The sequence below is a fragment of the Mesoplodon bidens genome (genome assembly GCF_964165515.1).
Source record: "Mesoplodon bidens genome assembly, contig: HAP1_SCAFFOLD_864, whole genome shotgun sequence".
NCBI classification, from domain to species: Eukaryota; Metazoa; Chordata; class Mammalia; order Artiodactyla; family Ziphiidae; genus Mesoplodon; species Mesoplodon bidens.
Genome location: NW_027671406.1, coordinates 65,416 through 77,524, shown reverse-complemented (window position 1 = coordinate 77,524; position 12,109 = coordinate 65,416). Strand labels below are relative to the sequence as shown.

At 39.6% G+C, this 12,109-nt stretch overlaps 1 pseudogene across 1 annotated transcript in view; it reads right to left on the bottom strand.

Annotated features, from left to right (window-relative positions):
- Window positions 1-919: 919 nt before the first annotated feature.
- Window positions 920-12,109, bottom strand: part of LOC308611439 (centrosomal protein of 78 kDa-like) — a 30,039-nt pseudogene continuing 18,849 nt past the window's right edge. The window contains exons 9-14 of the transcript in view: window positions 5,486-5,563; window positions 3,857-4,023; window positions 2,626-2,797; window positions 2,256-2,303; window positions 1,236-1,717; window positions 920-1,027 (exon numbers count right to left, since the gene is read on the bottom strand). The product of the transcript in view is annotated as a centrosomal protein of 78 kDa-like (transcript). The remainder of the gene's footprint in view (window positions 1,028-1,235; window positions 1,718-2,255; window positions 2,304-2,625; window positions 2,798-3,856; window positions 4,024-5,485; window positions 5,564-12,109) is intronic.

Genomic DNA, 12,109 nt, shown 5'->3' with positions numbered 1-12,109 from the left:
ATGTCAATAAAAAATAAAATTTAAAAAAATTGCCAGAAAAATAGTCACATAAGGGGAACTTCCCTGGTGGTCCAGTGGTTAAGACTCTTGCCTTCCAGTGGAGGGGGTGAGGGTTCAATCCCTGGTCGGGGAGCTAAGATCCCACATGCCTTGAGGCCAAAAAAACAAAATATAAAACAGAAGCAATACTGTAACAAATGCAATAAACACTTTAAAAATGGTTGACATCAGAAAAAATCTTTAAAGAAAAAATTCACATAAATCAGAAACAAATGAAAGATAATAAAGTCCATACATTTAAAAAAAAAAAAAAGAGCATGGGTTCGGGTCACATTGCAACTTCCCACTTACTTATAGCTGTGTAATTCTGGGCAACTCACATAATGTCTCCTCAGACTGTTCATCTATAAAATGGGGATGGTAAGAGTTCCCTACCTCAGAGCGTTGCTGTAATCCATGAACACGGTTAAGTGCCTTGGTAAATGTTTGAGGCTCTCTGGTTATTATGAATTAAAATATGTCAATGGCTTCTGGCCGTGTGATTTATATAATAGTTTGATGTTTAACCAAATGGTAAAACTATTCCATTTATTATTCCCATCTCTTTTTAACCCTTAGCCTGCTTTGTTGTTTATGTTTTCTCCCACCACAGAGTGCTAGTTCCAGGAGAGTAAAGGCTTTATTTTGTTCACTGCTGAAAGCAACAGCACCCAGAAAAGTACTGTACATATGAAGCCCTCAGTAAACACTAGCTGAATGAATGGTGCAAAGTGTTACAAGGAAAAGTACACCCAAACTTTTATTATAATAAAAAAGTATAGATAAAAAAATCTTTCTCTAATGGCTTCCAGTCAAGTAACTGAAAACACCATATGCTATAATAATAACATAAGTAATTTATGAAAATTTGAAGGCAAAAACATAATTTTAAAAGATTTAGACCTACGTTAGGTGTGATAGAGTATGGATGCTTTCTTGAAATTCACAATCAGATCCAAGAGTATCACTTTCAGACTGTTCTAGTACACTGAGTTTACTTTTAGTTGTCTTTTTTTTTTTTTTTTTTTTGCTGTACGCGGGCCTCTCACTGCTGCGGCCTCTCCCGTTGCGGAGCACAGGCTCCGGACACACAGGCTCCGCGGCCATGGCTGGCCGCGGCACGTGGGATCCTCCGGGATAGGGGCACGAACCCGTGTCCCCTGCATCGGCAGGCGGACTCTCAACCACTGCGCCACCAGGGAAGCCCCCTTTTAGTTGTCTTTGATGACACAGTCACTATTCTACTCTCTTTCTTAACAGAAATGTGTTTTTTCGAAGACTCACTTTTAATTGGTTTATTAACCAAAGAATTATTTTGCCCAATTCCTTTGCTTTTCTGCTTTACAGGTGAGTCAGAGCAGGAATGCAGGTCCTTCCCAGGTTGTTTCTTAGCAGAGTAGTTTTTGGTCTATTCACCTGCTTTGCTCATTTTCTCTGAAGAAGACCTGCTATTTCTAGATAATTCCTCTTCTTTTCTTTGAATTCCAGTTCCAGAAATGACGTCTGCTGAAGGAGAACATGTTCTAGCAATGAAATTTTCAAAAGACTCCTGCCGCTGCTCTGTGACTGGGACCCCCAGGTTGTCTTTGGAAGTTTCTAAGGCCTCCTGAGTAGACGCTGGGACACGGAAGGAGTCGAGAGGCAAAGGAATCCTAGCATCACCTGTAATTTTCTGAAAGTGGAGGGGAAGACAAAAGACAAGACAAAAATTCAGTGATGAACAAAGCCAACCATTAAAAAGTAGAGTTCAAAACTTCAATGTTACTCTGTAATCTTATTATTAACACAGTCAATTGATGAATCAGAAGATTTCAAAGCCAGTTTTTTTTCTAATTATATCTTGCCAAGTGATTCTCAGCTTAACCTAGCTATATCCAAGGCTATGTCCGCTACGTTTTCAGACTTTGGTGATTGGGGTAGTTATTACCCATTTCCTTTCCCTCACTAAAAATAAAACCCTATTCTGTAGGATAATTAATGTCTTTTCTATCCTCCAGGCACATGTAAACCGTATATAGTTTGTGACCAGACTGTGTTCTCAAGCTGTCAGTTCCCAAGACCACTCTGAGATGGGCTGATGGGGGCTCCAAGTAAGGCTGGAGGAAAAGCTGACAGGTTTTCCCCTCCCATTCCCATAACCAGGTGATTCACTCTAATATGTTACCTATTAGCTATGTCTGGACTACTTATTTTAAAAATTATATCAGTATGTGTACCTTCATTAGTGTTCCTTCATTGTAAGCTGACTGCATACAAATAGAAACCTAGATAAAATATGAACAGAACAGACATTTATACAATTTAAAATCTGGAATATTTTCTCTAATGTCTTCTTTCTTCATTAAGGATAGTTTGCTTTAACTCATAAATTTTCTCAAGAACTTCCAGTCTCCTTATTTACAAAAGTACAGTATCATGAAATGGGCCCACATTTACTAATCTCAGATTTGGAAAGGACTCCAGAGTCTTCTAGCTCCCGAGCATGTGAATTATTAGAGACTGATCGTTATTGTTTTCTCGCTGACTTGGTCATTTCCTTTTTGCTAATCACTCTTAGAATCATTAAGTGCTGTTCTGTCCATTTACTTGGCTATTTTGCATTTGTTATGGGGCACCCTGTTTTGATTCTGATTTTCCTTCTTCAAGTGCCTTCTTTTCTTCTTTAGGTGGACTACTAACAGGAGAATTCATCTGGGGACGACCTAGTAAATGAAAATCTGACTGATCTATACCAGCCATTGTGGCCAACTGCCCAAGCCTAGACGAGAGGAGGAAAGGAGAAAAGACAAAGGTTATTATAATCACAGAAGAGCAGTTTAGATTTCCCCAGACTTACAATCATGAAATACTTCTAAAATCTTTTTTTTTTTTTTTTTTTTTTTTTGCGGTACACGGGCCTCTCACTCCTGTGGCCTCTCCCATTGCGGAGCACAGGCTCCGGACGCGCAGGCTCAGCGGCTTATGGTCACGGGCCCAGCCGCTCCGCGCCATGCGGGATCCTCCCAGACCTGGGCACAAACCATAGCCCCTGCATCGGCAGGCGGACTCTCAACCACCCCGCCACCAGGGAAGCCCTACTTCTAAAATCTTAAAAGCTAACATCCTACTCCAGACTACAAGCCTCTCTCTCCCCCAAATCCTCAGCCATTTCCAGATTCATCCTCTAGGAGACATCCCACTGTCTCACTAGAAGCTTCAATATGTTCCATGCACCCTGTCCACTGCCTGTCACACCTCCATTCCTACACTTCTTTACCACCTTTCCTCCAGTTTCCAAGAATGTGTTTGTTCCTTCCTTCCCAACACCAACACCAATTCATTCACTGACAAAACACCACTCCATCAACTATCAATCTCCACTTCCCTCTTTCAGCAAAATTGCTCCCGGTTGAGAACCACTGACCTATATCTCCCCTGCAGATTAATAATCATTTTTATGTCTAAGGCAAAGATAACTTTAATTCAAACTTATCAAACAAGCAAAAGAAGTGAAAGATAGGAAAATTCTTATGCATTCCCGACTATTTTCAATGAAAACTGCCTTTAATTTAGTCTTTACAAAACAACTATACCCACTAATTACTCTGTCTACAGGTTACTCTTTTATAATGGGCTCCCCACTCTACCAAAGCAGGCTTCCCTATTTGCATTTCTTAAAAAATTTAATTCCTCATTTTAAAATGTCAACTATATTACCTATAATTACACTAAATTTGGCTAAATATAGCCACGTAAGTGATGAAAATTGCTCCAGTTCCTCAGCAAACTACCATTAGAGTCGCAAAGAGAAGAATGCCATGAAGAGAAATGAACTAACCCAGCATCTTTAAGGATAACCAGGAAAGCATGGAACTTCTGAAAAGAATTCTCAGTGCTGCCCCAAACACCTTCATCATCCAGGATCATGCTTGTCAATGAGTGGGCATGAAGGGCTTCAGACAAAGAGAAAGTTGTGTTTCTTAACTGGGCATTTTCATGTTCCAGCTATACAAGAAGACTGAAAACGTCTGACATGATTTTTTCTCATTGTCATCAAAAGTAGTCTTGCCTTGGGCTTCCCTGGTGGCGCAGTGGTTGCGAGTCCACCTGCCGATGCAGGGGACACGGGTTCGTGCCCCACTCTGGGAAGATCCCACATGCTGCGTAGCGGCTGGGCCCGTGAGCCATGGCCGCTGAGCCTGTGCGTCCGGAGTCTGTGCTCCGCAACGGGAGAGGCCACAACAGTAAGAGGCTCACATACCGCAAAAAAAAACCCAAAAAACAACAAACAAAGAAAAAGTAGTCTTGCCTAGTTTCAAGGAACAAAACTAAAACACTCAAAATGTAATTATTTTATAATTAATGTAACCCTCCGCCAGTAAAGACAGAGACCATATCACATAATAACCAAAGCCCACAGGCACCCAACAAAGTTTCCTATATAACACTTAGGTGGTATATAAATAAACCCAAGTTACCGTTTTATTAATGATCTTTCACAAAAGATCACATTTCTAACTGGTTCAATTCATAATGGAGCCTCATTCCACATTAGAAAATTACCTGCTTTAAGTTTCCCTTAAATTAGAAAGTGAATTATAGAATCTGATTTGAACAAAACATATTACAACTCTGATGAATGTTAAGAATTAACTTTAGTGAGTAAAATATCTAATGCTTACGTTTAAAAGTCCTAAATCATACCCAACCCAATTTATTAAATGTACGATCACCAATATTTTCTTTGGCTTCTTGAACATATTCACCCCCGTGCACTCTTCCCCTTCCGCTCAGCATCTACGCACTTAAAACCCCCTGTAAGCTCAACTCTCGTATTTCTCAGAAAGGCCGTTAATGTTCATGATGCCCCTTTTGCCTTACATGAGCAGGTACTCAACATTTATTGAATGAGTGTCTGCCAATCCACTGGATGCACTTTTAAAAATTCCTCCCTACACTCACCCTGTGATAAATTATATTTAGATAGAACTTTTTAGATTATGCCCTGCTTTCATGCACATTACCTAATGTAATTCTCATAGTATATATTTTTATCTTTCATTGCATTCTTAGAAGTTTTCCAATATCTTAAATTTATTTAAATGATTCACTTTCCTAATTCATTGCCAGGAGAGTCTCATCATGTCTTTTATGTTACTGTATATACAATACATGCACAGAAAGTGCCTTCTTGAATCAAAGAATCATGAACAGGAAATAAGCTAATGTCATATAAAAGCACACACACACACACACATACACAAAACCAGATTTTCACATCTTTAAAAACATGCTTTCTGGAATATAGATCATATGATCACTAAATACCAGTAAGTGCAAAAGTCCATATGATACCACCGATTTGCAACATATTACAGTTTTAAAGCTTACAAAATATGTGTATATGGCTTAAAATCAAATCAAAATAAAACCAAAACACTCTCAAAAGCAGATGAAACGTGTTTACCTCACTGACTCGTCTATCAGCCTTCAGTCTTATTACTCTTTCCTCCTTTAACTGCTTTAGGCACTCCTCCAGGGTTTCCTAAACAAACAGAGTCAATATTATAAGTAATTCATAGTATAATATCCAAAAGCCTTTCCAGCTATTGGTCTCATCAGGATTTAGGGGCAGAGCCAGAAGTGAACTCAGATTTTAGTCTGCTACTGGTCATATTATACCATGCCAGTGAAATGAATGATCAAAATCTATCAAATTTGCAAAGATTTATTTAAATTCCACTCTTTCCAACATAAATTTGTGGCAGCCCACCATAAAAGGCATATGCATATAACATAGTAAGTCAGAAATAAGAAGTTACGACCAAGAAAGAAAAATTCTATTTTTATTTGTGGGTCTCTTTATAGCAGGAAGTCCTATTAACGAACCTGCTTAGCATACCTGAATTGCATAATTGCAGATTCAAAAGCATGTTTTAAAAAAGTAATCACTTTTAAAGCAATTTACAGTCAAGCACTGTTCCTGGAGTTCCCTGGGTATTAAATAATCGAATCATCAAAACCCTAAGAGGGGGCTTCCCTACTGGCACAGTGGTTAAGAATCCGCCTGCCAGTGCAGGGGACACGGGTTCGAGCCCTAGTCCAGGAAGAACCCACATGCCGCAGAGCAACTAAGCCTGTGCGTCACGACTACCGAGCCTACGCTCTAGAACCCACGTGCCACAACTCCTGAAGCCTGCGCACCTAGAGCCTGTGCTCCGCAATAAGAGAAGCCACCGCACCGCAACGAAGAGTAGCCCCCCGCTCGACGCAACTGGAGAAAGCTGGCGAGCAGCAACGAAGACCCAACGCGGCCAAAAATAAATTTATAAAACAAAAAACCCTACGAGGAAAGAACGATCACTAACTCCATGTTATTTTACAGATGAGGGAAACAGAGGCAGAGAAGTAGAGTAAGTAGAGCAGCACAGCCAAGGTCACACCACTAAGTAGCAGAGCCACACTGTGGACTCAGGAAGCTGGCTGCCATTCCTGCTCACGGCGGTGGTAGTCTTCCCTTCACCAAGGTCACTGAAATAAAATGAACACTGATAAACTATCTTAGGAGTTTTAGGAGCTAAGACACTTCGGTCCTTGAAGTGGGGACACTGCTTGCAATAGGCAGAATTCTGACAGAGCCTCCAAGATGACCACTTACTGAAGTACACAAACCTTCCACTTATCCAATCAAACTCTAAATGTAGGTGCTGTAGTGAAGGGATTTTGCACATGGAATTAAGGTTCAAAATCAGTTGATCTTTTAAGATAGGGAGATTACTTTAGGTGGATGTGGCCTACTCAGGCACCCCACGAAAAGGACCTGAACTCTTCCTGAATTGAAGTACAAAATGGACAAGAGGGAGACTCTCCATTGCTGGCTCTGAAGAAGTCCAATGCTGCGGCAGAGAAGGCAAGCGAGAGGCCTCTAGGAGCTGAAACTCTCCCCCGACTGACAGCCAGCAAGGAAATGGGGACCTCTGTCCTGCAACTCCAGAATCTGAATTATGCCAACAAGCCGGAAGAAGCCTGTAGGCATTCTTTCCCAGAGCCTCTGGACGCTAACACAGCCAGACTGACATCTTGATTTCAGCTCTGTGGCCCACACAAACTATGGTGAACATCCAACGTTTGGGGCTCAATATCTTACACTTAAATTTCACGTGCTTTAACACTCTCAGGAGGGAACCCACATGTTCCCGTGTGTATCTGAGCAGGAAGCCCAGTCACGCTGTGCCTGGACTTCTGACCTACAGAACTCTGAGCTAGTCAAATAGGTATTGTTTTCAGTCAGTAAGAGTGTAGTAAAAGAATTAATATTCTACTCAACCTCCAGGTTCGTGAACAAAATAAATGATTGTCATTGTTTTAGGCCACTGTTTTGGGGTGGTTTCTTATGCAGTGATAAACAATCATAATACCTATACTTATGAAAACAGTAAGGTATATTTATACATGTTAACTGCTTTGAACAATCACTTAAAGAATGAGGAACTCTATTACCTGCCATCATTGGGAGAGGAGCTGGTATCACTTTCTGGAGAGTAGCTTTTGGTACCTAACAACAATCCTACATCAGGAGTTTACCCTAAGGAAATCAAAGATGTGGGCAAAGATTTATCTACCAACATGATGTCATAAGATTGTTGATAACCAAACCCTAGAAGAAAGCTAAGAGCCTCCGAATTGGGACTGGTTTAAATAAAAACAGCTCATCGTCTGAAGGAATGCTCTATGAAGCCACTAAGAATGACAAGAGGTCTCAACCAGAGTTCATGAATGGGCTTCAGGAGTGCTACATTCAAAATATATCTGTGCGTTTTTCCTGGGAGATGATGCATAAGCTTAATCAAATTCTCTGATGTAGAAGAGTAGTTAGTGACATGGCAAAATATTTCGGATACTTTTTTAAGACAAAAGAACAGATTAGGTGTGTGTACATGCAGAGGTGGCTTTTATTTCCTTCAAGAAGTTATTCATTGTTTTCAAACATTTGCTCAATGAACATATATTTTTATATTCAGAACATGTTTAAAAAATTGACAGTCTAAGAACTTCAAATTCTTTAATGTTTCATTACTAAAGCCAGTCAAGTTTTCAATGGGGAAAAAGGGGAAAAAATTGCAAAATTCCTCTACTTTTAATATAATGGTTTAGTCAATCTTCTAAAACTGATTTCAAAGAAATTCTAAACAAATAAACAAAAAAACAAAAAACCCTCAGCACGGTCAGAGGAAAGTAGACTAAAATTCCTGACTGGTTCTAAATAGCACATCAAAGTGCAATTACATGCAACAGTTTCTCCCTCTAATGGAGGGAATTAGAACACAGTGTTCAATTTTTGTGAAAAAGTGTACCCTCCTCCTACAAAGTATTCAGAATTCATGTCCCTTACATGGACATATGGAACCAAAAAAGTTAGAAAGTAAAATTGCTTGATATTCTATTACTTAAGTAAGACTAATGATAAGGCTTTGGAATAATTTTCCTTCCTTCCATCTGCTCTCCATTCCACCCTTCTGTACACCGGCTAGGGTGATTTTTCTGGGGCAAAGCTCCCATCATATTGGATATCAAATTTTATGTTCAACTTTTCTCCATTTAACATTGAAATCAATCATTTCTCATATAATCAGGGGATTCATAACCTTGATTTTTTTGTGCGGGCTACAAAATATTCCACTGAGTGGGTTTACTGGTTAACCATTTTACACATTTAAATTCTTTCCAACTTTTCAGTATTATCAGACAAAATAACCGTTTTTATGCATGAAGGCTTTTTTCCATATTGAGAATAACATTCTTACAATAAATCCATAAAAATGAGTTTGAGATCAAAGCAAATGAACATTTTTAAGGCTCTGAGCTACCTATCTCCAGACTTCTTTCCAAAAGATTTCTGAGATTTTACACTGCCATCAGCGATGTATCACTTGGTATATAACCTCTACTATAACTGTTGGCTTACTTCCTCACTTAGAGTGCAAGTTATTTGAAGATAGGGGGTGTATTTTATTAAGTGTTTATCCCCAGCACCTGTGCCTAGCACAACGTAGACGGTCAATAAATAATTGCTTAATAAGGAAAATCCCTGCCACACACGTACATATAAGATGTACGTGTGTGAAAGACAGACTGTGTGTTTTTCTCTAACTGGATAGATGAAAACTTGTCATCTTCTTTAATGTGCAATTTTTTTGCTTATAATTAGTCATTAAATTTCTCTTTTAGATTATATTGTAAATATTCAGATTCTCTGAGGCAAATGGGCCTGGCACTACCCATTAGCTACATAACCTTGGACAAGTTGTATAACTCTAGGCCTCAACTTCCTCATCTATAAAATGGAGATAAGCTCCCATATTACAGAGCTCTTGTGAGAATTACATGAGTTAAAACACATATAAAATTAGAAGAGTGCTTGGTACATAGAATATGTGCAATTAATGCTGAATGAATGAACATGCGAATGCAAACAGTAGTGAAGGGCTTCAAATGAAACGGTCTCATCCCACTCCCACATCCAGCACTCAAGAAGCGACCGATTCTTTATGCAGTTTTTAATTGTAAAATACGATATGTGTACTGAGAAGTGCACAGAACAAAACTGTCAATGTGACAAAGAAAAAGAGAATACTTACATAAGCACTACTCGAAGCTGAAAGTATTGATACTTGTCAGCATCGCAAAAACCCCCCATATCCTTTTCTCATCACAAGCTCCTTCCCTCTTCCCGGTTAAACACCAACCTCACTTCTTGACAGTCATTTCCTTTAACCTGCATGCATCCCTAACAAAAGAGTTTAGTTGTGTCAACATCTAACTTTATGTACAGGATCATAGTATATGAAGTCTTTTCTATCTTATTTCTTTCTCTCAACATTGGTTTAAAAAATTCATCCACATTGCTGCCTGTAGCTCTAGTTCATTCAATTTTATTGCTGGATAGTTTTCCCACTGTACAAATACACATCATTTATTTAATTTTTGACTCTTAATGGACATTTGGTTTGTTTTCAGTTTGTGCTAATGCAAATCATGGACAGGAATCCTGCTGTACCCGTTATTCTGGTGCATTTACACAGGGCGGGGGTGAGGGCTGCTGGCTCACAGGCTATTTATATACCTTCAGTTGATGGAGAGTGCTAAATGCTTTCCAAAGTAGTTGTGTCGATTTATACTCCAGTATAAAGAGGGTAGAAGATTCCCATAGTACTTCAGGTCTACAATACCTGATACTACCAGACTTTTTATTTATGTATTTGTCAATCTGATTGACATGTAGTTTCCTTGGTTTTGACTCACTTTTCACTTATTACTTCATGAAGTCGTACACTTTTCTGTGTTTACTGGCTGTATGGATTTCCTTTTTTATGAGGTTTACATCAAATATTGTTATTTTTTATTATTTTATTATTATTATTTACTTTTGGCTGTATTGGGTCTTCGTTGCTGCGTGCAGGTTTTCTCTAGTTGCGGCGAGTGGGGGCTACTCTTCATTGCGGTGGCTTCTCTTGTTATGAAGCACAGGATCTAGGCGCGCAGGCTTCAGTAGTTGTGGCACATGGGCTCAGTAGTTGTGGCTCACGGGCTCTAGAGCACAGGCTCCGTAGTTCTGGTGCACGGGCTTCGCTGCTCCGTGGCATGTGGGATCTTCCCGGACCAGGGCTCGAACCCGTGTCCCCTGCCTTGGCAGGCAGTTTCTTAACCACTGCGTCATCAGGGAGGTCCAACTATTGTTATTTTGAATTCTTCTCCATGTCCAAGTAATACTCTTACATGACTATTTTCTCACTAAATTGGAGGCGTTATCTGTTCACTTTCTAACTTACTAATAAGTAAGGGTTTAGTTCCTCTACACTCTTTCCTATGTCCACACTGCTCAGTAAAGTTATGTCATCATGAGTTATTCCACTGCTCATGATCTCTTTGACTTGTAGTCATATACTTAAAAACCTACATTGTTGATCAACTAGAAGCTCTCTCAACATCACGCTTTGTAAAATGAGGACATTCTTACCATCTTCCCTTTTTTCTACCTCCTGTCTACCTTCCAAACCCAGCTGTTACGTTGTCAAAGTTGAAATTTATATTCTGTTCTATGTGCAGTTAAGTCTTCTGTTACTTGAGAGTCAGTACGGAGTAAGGTTTAAGAGAACAGGCAGAGAGCCTAAACTCAAAGCCTCGATCCAACCTTAAATTAGGTACAGCCTGGGCAAGTTCCTTCCCTGACTTAGCTTCCTGCTCTCAAAAGTGGGAATGATATTAGCACCAACCTCATAAGGCTATTCAGAGGATTAAATGAGTTAATATATGCAAAAACACTTAGAGCCTAATATATGCTAAGTACATACTAGTACACAATACATTTCAGTACATACCAAGTTAATACTAATACATACTAAGTATAGTTTACTTTAGTTATTTGTGATTACATGCAAGTTGGCAATAAAAGCTGCAAACCAAGACAGTATTGCCATTATTACAATGAAATTAATATTGCCCACTGCATATGTACTGTGTCTCTGTGTATAGACTATACCTCGTTCCATACTGTGCCAGTGTCACTGCCCTTGTGCAGGGTGACCACATACCCCAAGCCGCCTTGGGCTGTTCCAGTTTATACCTGTTGTCCTGATGTTACAGCATTAGAGTGCCTCCTTACACTATTGAAGTGTAAGGAGTTTGGACAAGTTCCGGTTTGGACAACAAATTAGATAGGTGGTCATTACCCCTGTGTGTCACTGAAAAGGGGGACATCTATAGTGTCAAGTTGAAGTGGATTCTTCCCTTCCTCACCAATAGTAGGTTAAAAATCAACCATAGTTCAGTGTGCTTCAGCTTTATGTCCGTATAGCCTTTTCTCCTCTGGAGTTCAAGTTCCTTCTCCTCTTCCTCTCCCTCCTCCCTTCCAACAGTGCCTAACACCTAGTAAGTACGATATGCCTCAAGGTGTTTCTAAGCTCTCAATCACACAATCAATAGAAGCCTCTCCACTCTAGACTAGCTGCAATCTGTACTGAATCCCCTATTACCTTCCTTCTTGGTTTATTGCCTCATTTTGCTGGATTATGTCTATAAATAGCTTAAGGTG